Source organism: Cavia porcellus, unplaced genomic scaffold (assembly GCF_034190915.1).
Source record: "Cavia porcellus strain 051 isolate PalLab524CR breed Dunkin Hartley unplaced genomic scaffold, mCavPor4.1 scaffold_6, whole genome shotgun sequence".
NCBI classification, from domain to species: Eukaryota; Metazoa; Chordata; class Mammalia; order Rodentia; family Caviidae; genus Cavia; species Cavia porcellus.
In genome coordinates this window covers 56,258,364-56,274,741 of record NW_026947489.1, presented here as the reverse complement: position 1 = coordinate 56,274,741, position 16,378 = coordinate 56,258,364, and the positions used below count along the sequence as shown (strand labels likewise).

Here is a 16,378-nt window from a genome sequence, read left to right as displayed (position 1 = left end):
AGGCTTTTGAAGCCTGCCGGAGCCTGAGGCAGGGACTGGGGCCGGGAAGTGCTGCTGAGCAGAAGACGTGGTGGTCAGGTGTGCACAGGAGGTCATGACGGGCAGCCTGGGAGGCAGGGCGGGCATGACGCCAGCCGGGCTCTTGAAGCTCAGCTGTCAGGTGTGTGAGAGGCAGGTGTGTCCACACAGCTTTACAGTGCTTATTACGCACACCTATCCAGGTTGGGGGCATAGGTCAGGGGTAGAGCATTTGACTGCTGATCAAGAGGTCCCCGGTTCAAATCCGGGTGCCCCCTACTGTGGTGACCCACTTTATTGCCAAACCTACAAGGCTCTTGTTTCCAGTCACTCAGGCTACTCTCTGCCTACATTGGGTATCCCAAGTCTCTGGGGACAAGGACTGTACCTGGCACAAGGCATGGTTGGGGGAGGGGTTTTACTCCCTGCTTTTCTCGGCTACAGGTGATAGAACCTAGGACCTTGCAGGCAGTTTCCTCACTAACCCCTTTTGCCTTTTCATCCCTGTTCTTGCCCCTTTCTCTCCCTGCTTTTTCTTTTGGCTTTGCTTTCCTTTCATTTGCTTTGCTTTGCTTTTCTGGTTGGTTGGTTTGTTTCTTTGTTTATTTGGTTGCCTTCCCTTCCTGCAGGTTTCCTCTATTTTGGTATGAACACTACTTTTTTGGGAGTCATCAAGAGGCCCACCGGGTGAACAACTTGCTCTCCTGCTGGTCCAGGCTCCCGAGAGTTTCAGATCCTAAGCTTGTGTCAGCCGTCAAGTGACACACTTCTGGTTGGAGACACGCCTTGTGTGGGTGTGTGTGTGAGTGTGTGTGTGCAAGCGCGTGTGTTTGTCTGAGTGCATGTCTGTGAGTCTGTTTGTGTGTGTGTGTGTGTGTGTGTCTCTCTGTCTTCTTTGGTTGGCCAATTTGACTTACAGATGGATGGATGGGTGGCCCAATGCACATTTCATCTGTTTACTGTTTTGCCGTTTGCCGGTTCAGACAGGATTTGCAGAGCATTTCCTTAACTGTGTTCTCTGTCAGGCTTGTTTTGCTCAGGGCTTGCCAGGGTAGCAGCAACTCAGCGTTTGTGGTGGCACAATTTCCGAGGCGGTTTGTGAGAAAGCCAGGGGACACTGGCAGATTCGATTTAGCACCCTTGGAGGAGAGCACCAGGAAAGCTGACATGAGAGAAGGAAGCACAGTGGCCTGCCACTGCACTGTGATTCCATGTGAAAGCAAACTCAATGGTAGAATTATCGGCACCAGTTAGCCCTCTGCCCAGCATGTGGCGAGCTTAAGGTCAATAACCACAAGACTGTGCATTCAGCCATGGGTGCTGAGCAGTGGGCCTGCTGTACAGGCGTCGGCCAGGCTTGCAGAAGCCGGACAATGTGGGAAAGGCAGGGAAGGGTGGAGTGAAGCAGTGACCAGGCCAGACGTGCGTCCCCTGAGGTGCTGCAGCACTGCCGAGGGGTGGTGACTGGCCACAGGGAAGGTGTCCACTCCCTGTAGCAAGGCTCAGACTAGAGCATGCTTCCTAGACAACGTGAGTTGTGAGGAGAGCCCTTCCTCGGTGTTCACAGCATCCTGACTCCAGGTCAGGGGCTCCCTCACCTACACTGGCTTCGGTTCCCTGCGTGTGCCTTGAGGGCACGGTATCCTAGGGTTGGAGTGCCCCTAAGGCTGAGATGCTCCCTGCAAGTAAGGAGCAGGTGGATGGGTCGGGCTTTTAGTCCGGGCCTCTCTTACACCGTCCCGTCACCCACCCTTGCCACCGCTGAGACATCTCCTGACCCCAGTCCTTGTATCCAGCTGCAGTCCTCGTCGATTTTGCGCTAGGCTCCTTGCACTTGCATTGCTGTCCTTTCTCTTTTTGTCCACTACCCCTGAATCTTTCATCTCCATTGTGTACAATGACGGGAAATCCTGGAGAAGTGACTGCCTGCAGCCTCAGTAGCACTCCGGCTTCATTGCTCGCTCCCTTTGTCCCCCGAGTCTTGTGCCTACCAGGTTCCCCGGAGTGACACATTATCCCCATCCTTTGCCATATCTAGGGCCACAGCCCCTCGTCCATTGTTCTGGCCCTGCTGCCTATTCTTCTGGCCTGCAGGAGAGCTATGGAGGGTTGTGGTAGTTTTTAGGGCTGCCAGGTTTTTTTCACAGCGAGCAAGCCGAATCCACTGTCTTGTGAGCCAGGGCAGCCAACAGTCTGGGCCCAGATCCCCAGATCCCCGTCGGCCAATGACAGGCAGTTTGGGGCTTGACGCCCACACCGCCCTTCCACAGCTCTGCCAGAGTGCTTGGTGGTAAGATGTCCCTTCTCATGACCTGGAACAATGCTTCTCATAGGGTCGTGCGTCCCAAGTATTTGCTTCACCACTGTCACCCTTTTTGCGTCTGTGCCAATGCAGCTCAGGGTCGCAAGCAACATCTTGGTCTCCCCTGTTCCTGTGAAGCAGAGGACGCCAGGAATCCCCTTGTGGACGCACAGCAGCCATAGGTCCCTTAGACAGTGGGTCTGCTTAGTCCTCTGGGAAACCAAGCAGCTCTGCTTGTGCCCAGCCCTCAGTCCCACCCACGCCCCCAGCCCAGGCCCTCCCTGGCACATCCCACTCCACCCTTCCAGGCCTCCAAAAAGTCTACTGAGTAACTGCCTCCCGGAGTGCTGCTCTGGCTGCTGGAGCTGAGTGTGGAGGCCAATGTATGTGCAGACTGGCAGGCTTTTGAAGCCTGCCGGAGCCTGAGGCAGGGACTGGGGCCGGGAAGTGCTGCTGAGCAGAAGAGGTGGTGGTCAGGTGTGCACAGGAGGTCATGACGGGCAGCCTGGGAGGCAGGGCGGGCATGACGCCAGCCGGGCTCTTGAAGCTCAGCTGTCAGGTGTGTGAGAGGCAGGTGTGTCCACACAGCTTTACAGTGCTTATTACGCACACCTATCCAGGTGGGGGCATAGCTCAGGGGTAGAGCATTTGACTGCAGATCAAGAGGTCCCCGGTTCAAATCCGGGTGCCCCCTACTGTGGTGACCCACTTTATTGCCAAACCTACAAGGCTCTTGTTTCCAGTCACTCAGGCTACTCTCTGCCTACATTGGGTATGCCAAGTCTCTGGGGACAAGGACTGTACCTGGCACAAGGCATGGTTGGGGGAGGGGTTTTACTCCCTGCTTTTCTCGGCTACAGGTGATAGAACCTAGGACCTTGCAGGCAGTTTCCTCACTAACCCCTTTTGCCTTTTCATCCCTGTTCTTGCCCCTTTCTCTCCCTGCTTTTTCTTTTTCTTTTTCTTTTTGCTTTGCTTTCCTTTTATTTGCTTTGCTTTGCTTTTCTGGTTGGTTGGTTTGTTTCTTTGTTTATTTGGTTGCCTTCCCGTGCTGCAGGTTTCCTCTATTTTGGTATGAACACTACTTTTTTGGGAGTCATCAAGAGGCCCACCGGGTGAAGAACTTGCTCTCCTTCTGGTCCAGGCTCCCGAGAGTGTCAGATCCTAAGCTTGTGTCAGCCGTCAAGTGACACACTTCTGGTTGGAGACACGCCTTGTGTGGGTGTGTGTGTGAGTGTGTGTGTGTGCGTGCGCGTGTGTGTGTCTGAGTGCATGTCTGTGAGTCTGTTTGTGTGTGTGTGTGTGTGTGTGTCTGTCTTCTTTGGTTGGCCAATTTGACTTACAGATGGATGGATGGGTGGCCCAATGCACATTTCATCTGTTTACTGTTTGGCAGTTTCCGGTTCAGACAGGATTTGCAGAGCATTTCCTTAACTGTGTTCTCTGTCAGGCTTGTTTTGCTCAGGGCTTGCCAGGGTAGCAGCAACTCAGCCTTCGTGGTGGCACAATTTCCGAGGCGGTTTGTGAGAAAGCCAGGGGACACTGGCAGATTCGATTTAGCACCCTTGGAGGAGAGCACCAGGAAAGCTGACATGAGAGAAGGAAGCACAGTGGCCTGCCACTGCACTGTGATTCCATGTGAAAGCAAACTCAATGGTAGAATTATCGGCACCAGTTAGCCCTCTGCCCAGCATGTGGCGAGCTAAATATCCACAAGGTCAATAACCACAAGACTGTGCATTCAGCCATGGGTGCTGAGCAGTGGGCCTGCTGTACAGGCGTCGGCCAGGCTTGCAGAAGCCGGACAATGTGGGAAAGGCAGGGAAGGGTGGAGTGAAGCAGTGACCAGGCCAGACGTGCGTCCCCTGAGGTGCTGCAGCACTGCCGAGGGGTGGTGACTGGCCACAGGGAAGGTGTCCACTCCCTGTAGCAAGGCTCAGACTAGAGCATGCTTCCTAGACAACGTGAGTTGTGAGGAGAGCCCTTCCTCGGTGTTCACAGCATCCTGACTCCAGGTCAGGGGCTCCCTCACCTACACTGGCTTCGGTTCCCTGCGTGTGCCTTGAGGGCACGGTATCCTTGGGCTTGGAGTGCCCCTAAGGCTGAGACGCTCCCTGCAAGTAAGGAGCAGGTGGATGGGTCGGTGTTTTAGTCCGGGCCTCTCTTACACAGTCCCGTCACCCACCCTTGCCACCGCTGAGACATCTCCTGACCACAGTCCTTGTATCCAGCTGCAGTCCTCCTCGATTTTGCCCTAGGCTCCGTGCACTTGCATTGCTGTCCTTTCTCTTTTTGTCCACTACCCCTGAATCTTCATCTCCATTGTGTACAGTGACGGGAGATCCTGGAGAAGTGACTGCCGGCAGCCTCAGTAGCACTCCTCCGGCTTCATTGCTCGCTCCCTTTGTCCCCCGAGTCTTGTGCCTACCAGGTTCCCCGGAGTGACACATTATCCCCATCCTTTGCGATATCTAGGGCCACAGCCCCTCGTCCATTGTTCTGGCCCTGCTGCCTATTCTTCTGGCCTGCACGAGAGCTATGGAGGGTTGTGGTAGTTTTTAGGGCTGCCAGGTTTTTTTCACAGCGAGCAAGCCGAATCCACTGTCTTGTGAGCCCGGGCAGCCAACAGTCTGGGCCCAGATCCCCAGAGCCCCGTCGGCCAATGACAGGCAGTTTGGGGCTTGACGCCCACACCGCCCTTCCACAGCTCTGCCAGAGTGCTTGGTGGTAAGATGTCCCTTCTCATGACCTGGAACGGTGCTTCTCATAGGGTCGTGCGTCCCAAGTATTTGCTTCACCACTGTCACCCTTTTTGCGTCTGTGCCAATGCAGCTCAGGGTCGCAAGCAACATCTTGGTCTCCCCTGTGCCTGTGAAGCAGAGGACGCCAGGAATCCCCTTGTGGACGCACAGCAGCCATAGGTCCCTTAGACAGTGGGTCTGCTTAGTCCTCTGGGAAACCAAGCATCTCTGCTTGTGCCCAGCCCTCAGTCCCACCCACGCCCCCAGCCCAGGCCCTCCCTGGCACATCCCACTCCACCCTTCCAGGCCTCCAAAAAGTCTACTGAGTAACTGCCTCCCGGAGTGCTGCTCTGGCTGCTGGAGCTGAGTGTGGAGGCCAATGTATGTGCAGACTGGCAGGCTTTTGAAGCCTGCCGGAGCCTGAGGCAGGGACTGGGGCCGGGAAGTGCTGCTGAGCAGAAGAGGTGGTGGTCAGGTGTGCACAGGAGGTCATGACGGGCAGCCTGGGAGGCAGGGCGGGCATGACGCCAGCCGGGCTCTTGAAGCTCAGCTGTCAGGTGTGTGAGAGGCAGGTGTGTCCACACAGCTTTACAGTGCTTATTACGCACACCTATCCAGGTTGGGGGCATAGGTCAGGGGTAGAGCATTTGACTGCTGATCAAGAGGTCCCCGGTTCAAATCCGGGTGCCCCCTACTGTGGTGACCCACTTTATTGCCAAACCTACAAGGCTCTTGTTTCCAGTCACTCAGGCTACTCTCTGCCTACATTGGGTATCCCAAGTCTCTGGGGACAAGGACTGTACCTGGCACAAGGCATGGTTGGGGGAGGGGTTTTACTCCCTGCTTTTCTCGGCTACAGGTGATAGAACCTAGGACCTTGCAGGCAGTTTCCTCACTAACCCCTTTTGCCTTTTCATCCCTGTTCTTGCCCCTTTCTCTCCCTGCTTTTTCCTTTGGCTTTGCTTTCCTTTTATTTGCTTTGCTTTGCTTTTCTGGTTGGTTGGTTTGTTTCTTTGTTTATTTGGTTGCCTTCCCTTCCTGCAGGTTTCCTCTATTTTGGTATGAACACTACTTTTTTGGGAGTCATCAAGAGGCCCACCGGGTGAACAACTTGCTCTCCTGCTGGTCCAGGCTCCCGAGAGTTTCAGATCCTAAGCTTGTGTCAGCCGTCAAGTGACACACTTCTGGTTGGAGACACGCCTTGTGTGGGTGTGTGTGTGAGTGTGTGTGTGCAAGCGCGTGTGTTTGTCTGAGTGCATGTCTGTGAGTCTGTTTGTGTGTGTGTGTGTGTGTGTGTCTCTCTGTCTTCTTTGGTTGGCCAATTTGACTTACAGATGGATGGATGGGTGGCCCAATGCACATTTCATCTGTTTACTGTTTTGCCGTTTGCCGGTTCAGACAGGATTTGCAGAGCATTTCCTTAACTGTGTTCTCTGTCAGGCTTGTTTTGCTCAGGGCTTGCCAGGGTAGCAGCAACTCAGCGTTTGTGGTGGCACAATTTCCGAGGCGGTTTGTGAGAAAGCCAGGGGACACTGGCAGATTCGATTTAGCACCCTTGGAGGAGAGCACCAGGAAAGCTGACATGAGAGAAGGAAGCACAGTGGCCTGCCACTGCACTGTGATTCCATGTGAAAGCAAACTCAATGGTAGAATTATCGGCACCAGTTATCCCTCTGCCCAGCATGTGGCGAGCTTAAGGTCAATAACCACAAGACTGTGCATTCAGCCACGGGTGCTGAGCAGTGGGCCTGCTGTACAGGCGTCGGCCAGGCTTGCAGAAGCCGGACAATGTGGGAAAGGCAGGGAAGGGTGGAGTGAAGCAGTGACCAGGCCAGACGTGCGTCCCCTGAGGTGCTGCAGCACTGCCGAGGGGTGGTGACTGGCCACAGGGAAGGTGTCCACTCCCTGTAGCAAGGCTCAGACTAGAGCATGCTTCCTAGACAACGTGAGTTGTGAGGAGAGCCCTTCCGCGGTGTTCACAGCATCCTGACTCCAGGTCAGGGGCTCCCTCACCTACACTGGCTTCGGTTCCCTGCGTGTGCCTTGAGGGCACGGTATCCTAGGGCTTGGAGTGCCCCTAAGGCTGAGATGCTCCCTGCAAGTAAGGAGCAGGTGGATGGGTCGGGCTTTTAGTCCGGGCCTCTCTTACACCGTCCCGTCACCCACCCTTGCCACCGCTGAGACATCTCCTGACCCCAGTCCTTGTATCCAGCTGCAGTCCTCGTCGATTTTGCGCTAGGCTCCTTGCACTTGCATTGCTGTCCTTTCTCTTTTTGTCCACTACCCCTGAATCTTTCATCTCCATTGTGTACAATGACGGGAAATCCTGGAGAAGTGACTGCCTGCAGCCTCAGTAGCACTCCTCCGGCTTCATTGCTCGCTCCCTTTGTCCCCCGAGTCTTGTGCCTACCAGGTTCCCCGGAGTGACACATTATCCCCATCCTTTGCCATATCTAGGGCCACAGCCCCTCGTCCATTGTTCTGGCCCTGCTGCCTATTCTTCTGGCCTGCAGGAGAGCTATGGAGGGTTGTGGTAGTTTTTAGGGCTGCCAGGTTTTTTTCACAGCGAGCAAGCCGAATCCACTGTCTTGTGAGCCAGGGCAGCCAACAGTCTGGGCCCAGATCCCCAGATCCCCGTCGGCCAATGACAGGCAGTTTGGGGCTTGACGCCCACACCGCCCTTCCACAGCTCTGCCAGAGTGCTTGGTGGTAAGATGTCCCTTCTCATGACCTGGAACAATGCTTCTCATAGGGTCGTGCGTCCCAAGTATTTGCTTCACCACTGTCACCCTTTTTGCGTCTGTGCCAATGCAGCTCAGGGTCGCAAGCAACATCTTGGTCTCCCCTGTTCCTGTGAAGCAGAGGACGCCAGGAATCCCCTTGTGGACGCACAGCAGCCATAGGTCCCTTAGACAGTGGGTCTGCTTAGTCCTCTGGGAAACCAAGCAGCTCTGCTTGTGCCCAGCCCTCAGTCCCACCCACGCCCCCAGCCCAGGCCCTCCCTGGCACATCCCACTCCACCCTTCCAGGCCTCCAAAAAGTCTACTGAGTAACTGCCTCCCGGAGTGCTGCTCTGGCTGCTGGAGCTGAGTGTGGAGGCCAATGTATGTGCAGACTGGCAGGCTTTTGAAGCCTGCCGGAGCCTGAGGCAGGGACTGGGGCCGGGAAGTGCTGCTGAGCAGAAGAGGTGGTGGTCAGGTGTGCACAGGAGGTCATGACGGGCAGCCTGGGAGGCAGGGCGGGCATGACGCCAGCCGGGCTCTTGAAGCTCAGCTGTCAGGTGTGTGAGAGGCAGGTGTGTCCACACAGCTTTACAGTGCTTATTACGCACACCTATCCAGGTTGGGGGCATAGGTCAGGGGTAGAGCATTTGACTGCTGATCAAGAGGTCCCCGGTTCAAATCCGGGTGCCCCCTACTGTGGTGACCCACTTTATTGCCAAACCTACAAGGCTCTTGTTTCCAGTCACTCAGGCTACTCTCTGCCTACATTGGGTATCCCAAGTCTCTGGGGACAAGGACTGTACCTGGCACAAGGCATGGTTGGGGGAGGGGTTTTACTCCCTGCTTTTCTCGGCTACAGGTGATAGAACCTAGGACCTTGCAGGCAGTTTCCTCACTAACCCCTTTTGCCTTTTCATCCCTGTTCTTGCCCCTTTCTCTCCCTGCTTTTTCTTTTGGCTTTGCTTTCCTTTTATTTGCTTTGCTTTGCTTTTCTGGTTGGTTGGTTTGTTTCTTTGTTTATTTGGTTGCCTTCCCTTCCTGCAGGTTTCCTCTATTTTGGTATGAACACTACTTTTTTGGGAGTCATCAAGAGGCCCACCGGGTGAACAACTTGCTCTCCTGCTGGTCCAGGCTCCCGAGAGTTTCAGATCCTAAGCTTGTGTCAGCCGTCAAGTGACACACTTCTGGTTGGAGACACGCCTTGTGTGGGTGTGTGTGTGAGTGTGTGTGTGCAAGCGCGTGTGTTTGTCTGAGTGCATGTCTGTGAGTCTGTTTGTGTGTGTGTGTGTGTGTGTGTCTCTCTGTCTTCTTTGGTTGGCCAATTTGACTTACAGATGGATGGATGGGTGGCCCAATGCACATTTCATCTGTTTACTGTTTTGCCGTTTGCCGGTTCAGACAGGATTTGCAGAGCATTTCCTTAACTGTGTTCTCTGTCAGGCTTGTTTTGCTCAGGGCTTGCCAGGGTAGCAGCAACTCAGCCTTCGTGGTGGCACAATTTCCGAGGCGGTTTGTGAGAAAGCCAGGGGACACTGGCAGATTCGATTTAGCACCCTTGGAGGAGAGCACCAGGAAAGCTGACATGAGAGAAGGAAGCACAGTGGCCTGCCACTGCACTGTGATTCCATGTGAAAGCAAACTCAATGGTAGAATTATCGGCACCAGTTAGCCCTCTGCCCAGCATGTGGCGAGCTTAAGGTCAATAACCACAAGACTGTGCATTCAGCCATGGGTGCTGAGCAGTGGGCCTGCTGTACAGGCGTCGGCCAGGCTTGCAGAAGCCGGACAATGTGGGAAAGGCAGGGAAGGGTGGAGTGAAGCAGTGACCAGGCCAGACGTGCGTCCCCTGAGGTGCTGCAGCACTGCCGAGGGGTGGTGACTGGCCACAGGGAAGGTGTCCACTCCCTGTAGCAAGGCTCAGACTAGAGCATGCTTCCTAGACAACGTGAGTTGTGAGGAGAGCCCTTCCGCGGTGTTCACAGCATCCTGACTCCAGGTCAGGGGCTCCCTCACCTACACTGGCTTCGGTTCCCTGCGTGTGCCTTGAGGGCACGGTATCCTAGGGCTTGGAGTGCCCCTAAGGCTGAGATGCTCCCTGCAAGTAAGGAGCAGGTGGATGGGTCGGGCTTTTAGTCCGGGCCTCTCTTACACCGTCCCGTCACCCACCCTTGCCACCGCTGAGACATCTCCTGACCCCAGTCCTTGTATCCAGCTGCAGTCCTCGTCGATTTTGCGCTAGGCTCCTTGCACTTGCATTGCTGTCCTTTCTCTTTTTGTCCACTACCCCTGAATCTTTCATCTCCATTGTGTACAATGACGGGAAATCCTGGAGAAGTGACTGCCTGCAGCCTCAGTAGCACTCCGGCTTCATTGCTCGCTCCCTTTGTCCCCCGAGTCTTGTGCCTACCAGGTTCCCCGGAGTGACACATTATCCCCATCCTTTGCGATATCTAGGGCCACAGCCCCTCGTCCATTGTTCTGGCCCTGCTGCCTATTCTTCTGGCCTGCAGGAGAGCTATGGAGGGTTGTGGTAGTTTTTAGGGCTGCCAGGTTTTTTTCACAGCGAGCAAGCCGAATCCACTGTCTTGTGAGCCAGGGCAGCCAACAGTCTGGGCCCAGATCCCCAGATCCCCGTCGGCCAACGACAGGCAGTTTGGGGCTTGACCCCCACACCGCCCTTCCACAGCTCTGCCAGAGTGCTTGGTGGTAAGATGTCCCTTCTCATGACCTGGAACAGTGCTTCTCATAGGGTCGTGCGTCCCAAGTATTTGCTTCACCACTGTCACCCTTTTTGCGTCTGTGCCAATGCAGCTCAGGGTCGCAAGCAACATCTTGGTCTCCCCTGTGCCTGTGAAGCAGAGGACGCCAGGAATCCCCTTGTGGACGCACAGCAGCCATAGGTCCCTTAGACAGTGGGTCTGCTTAGTCCTCTGGGAAACCAAGCAGCTCTGCTTGTGCCCAGCCCTCAGTCCCACCCACGCCCCCAGCCCAGGCCCTCCCTGGCACATCCCACTCCACCCTTCCAGGCCTCCAAAAAGTCTACTGAGTAACTGCCTCCCGGAGTGCTGCTCTGGCTGCTGGAGCTGAGTGTGGAGGCCAATGTATGTGCAGACTGGCAGGCTTTTGAAGCCTGCCGGAGCCTGAGGCAGGGACTGGGGCCGGGAAGTGCTGCTGAGCAGAAGAGGTGGTGGTCAGGTGTGCACAGGAGGTCATGACGGGCAGCCTGGGAGGCAGGGCGGGCATGACGCCAGCCGGGCTCTTGAAGCTCAGCTGTCAGGTGTGTGAGAGGCAGGTGTGTCCACACAGCTTTACAGTGCTTATTACGCACACCTATCCAGGTGGGGGCATAGCTCAGGGGTAGAGCATTTGACTGCAGATCAAGAGGTCCCCGGTTCAAATCCGGGTGCCCCCTACTGTGGTGACCCACTTTATTGCCAAACCTACAAGGCTCTTGTTTCCAGTCACTCAGGCTACTCTCTGCCTACATTGGGTATGCCAAGTCTCTGGGGACAAGGACTGTACCTGGCACAAGGCATGGTTGGGGGAGGGGTTTTACTCCCTGCTTTTCTCGGCTACAGGTGATAGAACCTAGGACCTTGCAGGCAGTTTCCTCACTAACCCCTTTTGCCTTTTCATCCCTGTTCTTGCCCCTTTCTCTCCCTGCTTTTTCTTTTTCTTTTTCTTTTTGCTTTGCTTTCCTTTTATTTGCTTTGCTTTGCTTTTCTGGTTGGTTGGTTTGTTTCTTTGTTTATTTGGTTGCCTTCCCGTCCTGCAGGTTTCCTCTATTTTGGTATGAACACTACTTTTTTGGGAGTCATCAAGAGGCCCACCGGGTGAAGAACTTGCTCTCCTTCTGGTCCAGGCTCCCGAGAGTGTCAGATCCTAAGCTTGTGTCAGCCATCAAGTGACACACTTCTGGTTGGAGACACGCCTTGTGTGGGTGTGTGTGTGAGTGTGTGTGTGTGCGTGCGCGTGTGTGTGTCTGAGTGCATGTCTGTGAGTCTGTTTGTGTGTGTGTGTGTGTGTGTGTCTGTCTTCTTTGGTTGGCCAATTTGACTTACAGATGGATGGATGGGTGGCCCAATGCACATTTCATCTGTTTACTGTTTGGCAGTTTCCGGTTCAGACAGGATTTGCAGAGCATTTCCTTAACTGTGTTCTCTGTCAGGCTTGTTTTGCTCAGGGCTTGCCAGGGTAGCAGCAACTCAGCCTTCGTGGTGGCACAATTTCCGAGGCGGTTTGTGAGAAAGCCAGGGGACACTGGCAGATTCGATTTAGCACCCTTGGAGGAGAGCACCAGGAAAGCTGACATGAGAGAAGGAAGCACAGTGGCCTGCCACTGCACTGTGATTCCATGTGAAAGCAAACTCAATGGTAGAATTATCGGCACCAGTTAGCCCTCTGCCCAGCATGTGGCGAGCTAAATATCCACAAGGTCAATAACCACAAGACTGTGCATTCAGCCATGGGTGCTGAGCAGTGGGCCTGCTGTACAGGCGTCGGCCAGGCTTGCAGAAGCCGGACAATGTGGGAAAGGCAGGGAAGGGTGGAGTGAAGCAGTGACCAGGCCAGACGTGCGTCCCCTGAGGTGCTGCAGCACTGCCGAGGGGTGGTGACTGGCCACAGGGAAGGTGTCCACTCCCTGTAGCAAGGCTCAGACTAGAGCATGCTTCCTAGACAACGTGAGTTGTGAGGAGAGCCCTTCCGCGGTGTTCACAGCATCCTGACTCCAGGTCAGGGGCTCCCTCACCTACACTGGCTGCGGTTCCCTGCGTGTGCCTTGAGGGCACGGTATCCTTGGGCTTGGAGTGCCCCTAAGGCTGAGACGCTCCCTGCAAGTAAGGAGCAGGTGGATGGGTCGGTGTTTTAGTCCGGGCCTCTCTTACACAGTCCCGTCACCCACCCTTGCCACCGCTGAGACATCTCCTGACCCCAGTCCTTGTATCCAGCTGCAGTCCTCCTCGATTTTGCCCTAGGCTCCGTGCACTTGCATTGCTGTCCTTTCTCTTTTTGTCCACTACCCCTGAATCTTCATCTCCATTGTGTACAATGACGGGAGATCCTGGAGAAGTGACTGCCGGCAGCCTCAGTAGCACTCCTCCGGCTTCATTGCTCGCTCCCTTTGTCCCCCGAGTCTTGTGCCTACCAGGTTCCCCGGAGTGACACATTATCCCCATCCTTTGCGATATCTAGGGCCACAGCCCCTCGTCCATTGTTCTGGCCCTGCTGCCTATTCTTCTGGCCTGCACGAGAGCTATGGAGGGTTGTGGTAGTTTTTAGGGCTGCCAGGTTTTTTCACAGCGACCAAGCGGCATCCACTGTCTTGTGAGCCAGGGCAGCCAACAGTCTGGGCCCAGATCCCCAGATCCCCGTCGGCCAATGACAGGCAGATTGGGGCTTGACGCCCATACCGTCCTTCCACAGCTCTGCCAGAGTGCTTGGTGGTAAGATGTCCCTTCTCATGACCTGGAACGGTGCTTCTCATAGGGTCGTGCGTCCCAAGTATTTGCTTCACCACTGTCACCCTTTTTGCGTCTGTGCCAATGCAGCTCAGGGTCGCAAGCAACATCTTGGTCTCCCCTGTGCCTGTGAAGCAGAGGACGCCAGGAATCCCCTTGTGGACGCACAGCAGCCATAGGTCCCTTAGACAGTGGGTCTGCTTAGTCCTCTGGGAAACCAAGCAGCTCTGCTTGTGCCCAGGCCTCAGTCCCACCCACGCCCCCAGCCCAGGCCCTCCCTGGCATATCCCACTCCACCCTTCCAGGCCTCCAAAAAGTCTACTGAGTAACTGCCTCCCGGAGTGCTGCTCTGGCTGCTGGAGCTGAGTGTGGAGGCCAATGTATGTGCAGACTGGCAGGCTTTTGAAGCCTGCCGGAGCCTGAGGCAGGGACTGGGGCCGGGAAGTGCTGCTGAGCAGAAGAGGTGGTGGTCAGGTGTGCACAGGAGGTCATGACGGGCAGCCTGGGAGGCAGGACGGGCATGACGCCAGCCGGGCTCTTGAGGCTCAGCTGTCAGGTGTGTGAGAGGCAGGTGTGTCCACACAGCTTTACAGTGCTTATTACGCACACCTATCCAGGTGGGGGCATAGCTCAGGGGTAGAGCATTTGACTGCAGATCAAGAGGTCCCCGGTTCAAATCCGGGTGCCCCCTACTGTGGTGACCCACTTTATTGCCAAACCTACAAGGCTCTTGTTTCCAGTCACTCAGGCTACTCTCTGCCTACATTGGGTATCCCAAGTCTCTGGGGACAAGGACTGTACCTGGCACAAGGCATGGTTGGGGGAGGGGTTTTACTCCCTGCTTTTCTCGGCTACAGGTGATAGAACCTAGGACCTTGCAGGCAGTTTCCTCACTAACCCCTTTTGCCTTTTCATCCCTGTTCTTGCCCCTTTCTCTCCCTGCTTTTTCTTTTTCTTTTTCTTTTTGCTTTGCTTTCCTTTTATTTGCTTTGCTTTGCTTTTCTGGTTGGTTGGTTTGTTTCTTTGTTTATTTGGTTGCCTTCCCGTCCTGCAGGTTTCCTCTATTTTGGTATGAACACTACTTTTTTGGGAGTCATCAAGAGGCCCACCGGGTGAACAACTTGCTCTCCTGCTGGTCCAGGCTCCCGAGAGTGTCAGATCCTAAGCTTGTGTCAGCCGTCAAGTGACACACTTTTGGTTGGAAACACGACTTGTGTGGGTGTGTGTGTGAGTGTGTGTGTGTGCAAGCACGTGTGTGTGTCTGAGTGCATGTCTGTGAGTCTGTTTGTGTCTGTGTGTGTGTGTGTGTGTCTCTCTCTCTGTCTTCTTTGGTTGGCCAATTTGACTTACAGATGGATGGATGGGTGGCCCAATGCACATGTCTTCTGCTTACTGTTTTGCAGTTTGCCGGTTTAGACAGTATTTCCAGAGCATTTCCCAGCTGTGTTCTCTGTCAGGCTTGTTTTGCTCAGGGCTTGCCAGGGTAGCAGCAACTCAGACTTCGTGGTGGCACAATTTCCGAGGCGGTTTGTGAGAAAGCCAGGGGACACTGGCAGATTCGATTTTGCACCCTTGGAGGAGAGCACCAGGAAAGCTGACATGAGAGAAGGAAGCACAGTAGCCTGCCACTGCACTGTGATTCCATGTGAAAGCAAACTCAATGGTAGAATTATCGGCACCAGTTAGCCCTCTGCCCAGCATGTGGCGAGCTTAAGGTCAATAACCACAAGACTGTGCATTCAGCCATGGGTGCTGAGCAGTGGGCCTGCTGTACAGGCGTCGGCCAGGCTTGCAGAAGCCGGACAATGTGGGAAAGGCAGGGAAGGGTGGAGTGAAGCAGTGACCAGGCCAGACGTGCGTCCCCTGAGGTGCTGCAGTACTGCCGAGGGGTGGTGACTGGCCACAGGGAAGGTGTCCACTCCCTGTAGCAAGGCTCAGACAAGAGCATGCTTCCTAGACAACGTGAGTTGTGAGGAGAGCCCTTCCGCGATGTTCACAGCATCCTGACTCCAGGTCAGGGGCTCCCTCACCTACACTGGCTTCGGTTCCCTGCGTGTGCCTTGAGGGCACGGTATCCTTGGGCTTTGAGTGCCCCTAAGGCTGAGACACTCCCTGCAAGTAAGGAGCAGGTGGATGGGTCGGGCTTTTAGTCCAGGCCTCTCTTACACAGTCCGGTCACCCACCCTTGCCACCGCTGAGACATCTCCTGACCCCAGTCCTTGTATCCAGCTGCAGTCCTCCTCGATTTTGCGCTAGGCTCCGTGCTCTTGCATTGCTGTCCTTTCTCTTTATGTCCACTACCCCTGAATCTTTCATCTCCATTGTGTACAATGACGGGAGCTCCTGGAGAAGTGACTGCCGGCAGCCTCAGTAGCACTCCTCCGGCTCCATGGCTGGCTCCCTCTGTCCCCCGAGTCTTGTGCCTACCAGGTTCCCCGGAGTGACACATTATCCCCATCCTTTGCGATATCTAGGGCCACAGCCCCTCGTCCATTGTTCTGGCCCTGCTGCCTATTCTTCTGGCCTGCACGAGAGCTATGGAGGGTTGTGGTAGTTTTTAGGGCTGCCAGGTTTTTTCACAGCGAGCAAGCGGCATCCACTGTCTTGTGAGCCAGGGCAGCCAACAGTCTGGGCCCAGATCCCCAGATCCCCGTCGGCCAATGACAGGCAGATTGGGGCTTGACGCCCACACCGTCCTTCCACAGCCCTGCCAGAGTCCTTGGTGGTAAGATGTCCCTTCTCATGACCTGGAACGGTGCTTCTCATAGGGTCGTGCGTCCCAAGTATTTGCTTCACCACTGTCACCCTTTTTGCGTCTGTGCCAATGCAGCTCAGGGTCGCAAGCAACATCTTGGTCTCCCCTGTGCCTGTGAAGCAGAGGACGCCAGGAATCCCCTTGTGGACGCACAGCAGCCATAGGTCCCTTAGACAGTGGGTCTGCTTAGTCCTCTGGGAAACCAAGCAGCTCTGCTTGTGCCCAGCCCTCAGTCCCACCCACGCCCCCAGCCCAGGCCCTCCCTGGCATATACCGCTCCACCCTTCCAGGCCTCAAAAAGTCTACTGAGTAACTGCCTCCTGGAGTGCTGCTCTGGCTGCTGGAGCTGAGTGTGGAGGCCAATGTATGTGCAGACTGGC

The 16,378-nt window shown here is 55.2% G+C and overlaps 6 non-coding genes across 6 annotated transcripts; all 6 read left to right on the top strand.

Moving 5' to 3' along the window:
- Positions 1–224: 224 nt before the first annotated feature.
- Positions 225–296, top strand: Trnas-gcu (transfer RNA serine (anticodon GCU)). The gene has a single exon. It is a non-coding gene; the product is annotated as a tRNA-Ser (tRNA).
- Positions 297–2,942: 2,646 nt separating this feature from the next.
- Trnac-gca (transfer RNA cysteine (anticodon GCA)) lies at positions 2,943–3,014 on the top strand. Its single transcript has one exon. It is a non-coding gene; the product is annotated as a tRNA-Cys (tRNA).
- A 2,668-nt stretch (positions 3,015–5,682) lies between these two features.
- On the top strand, positions 5,683–5,754 carry Trnas-gcu (transfer RNA serine (anticodon GCU)). The gene has a single exon. It is a non-coding gene; the product is annotated as a tRNA-Ser (tRNA).
- Positions 5,755–8,405: 2,651 nt separating this feature from the next.
- Trnas-gcu (transfer RNA serine (anticodon GCU)) lies at positions 8,406–8,477 on the top strand. The gene has a single exon. It is a non-coding gene; the product is annotated as a tRNA-Ser (tRNA).
- Positions 8,478–11,124: 2,647 nt separating this feature from the next.
- Positions 11,125–11,196, top strand: Trnac-gca (transfer RNA cysteine (anticodon GCA)). Its single transcript has one exon. It is a non-coding gene; the product is annotated as a tRNA-Cys (tRNA).
- Positions 11,197–13,862: 2,666 nt separating this feature from the next.
- Positions 13,863–13,934, top strand: Trnac-gca (transfer RNA cysteine (anticodon GCA)). The gene has a single exon. It is a non-coding gene; the product is annotated as a tRNA-Cys (tRNA).
- Positions 13,935–16,378: the final 2,444 nt, after the last annotated feature.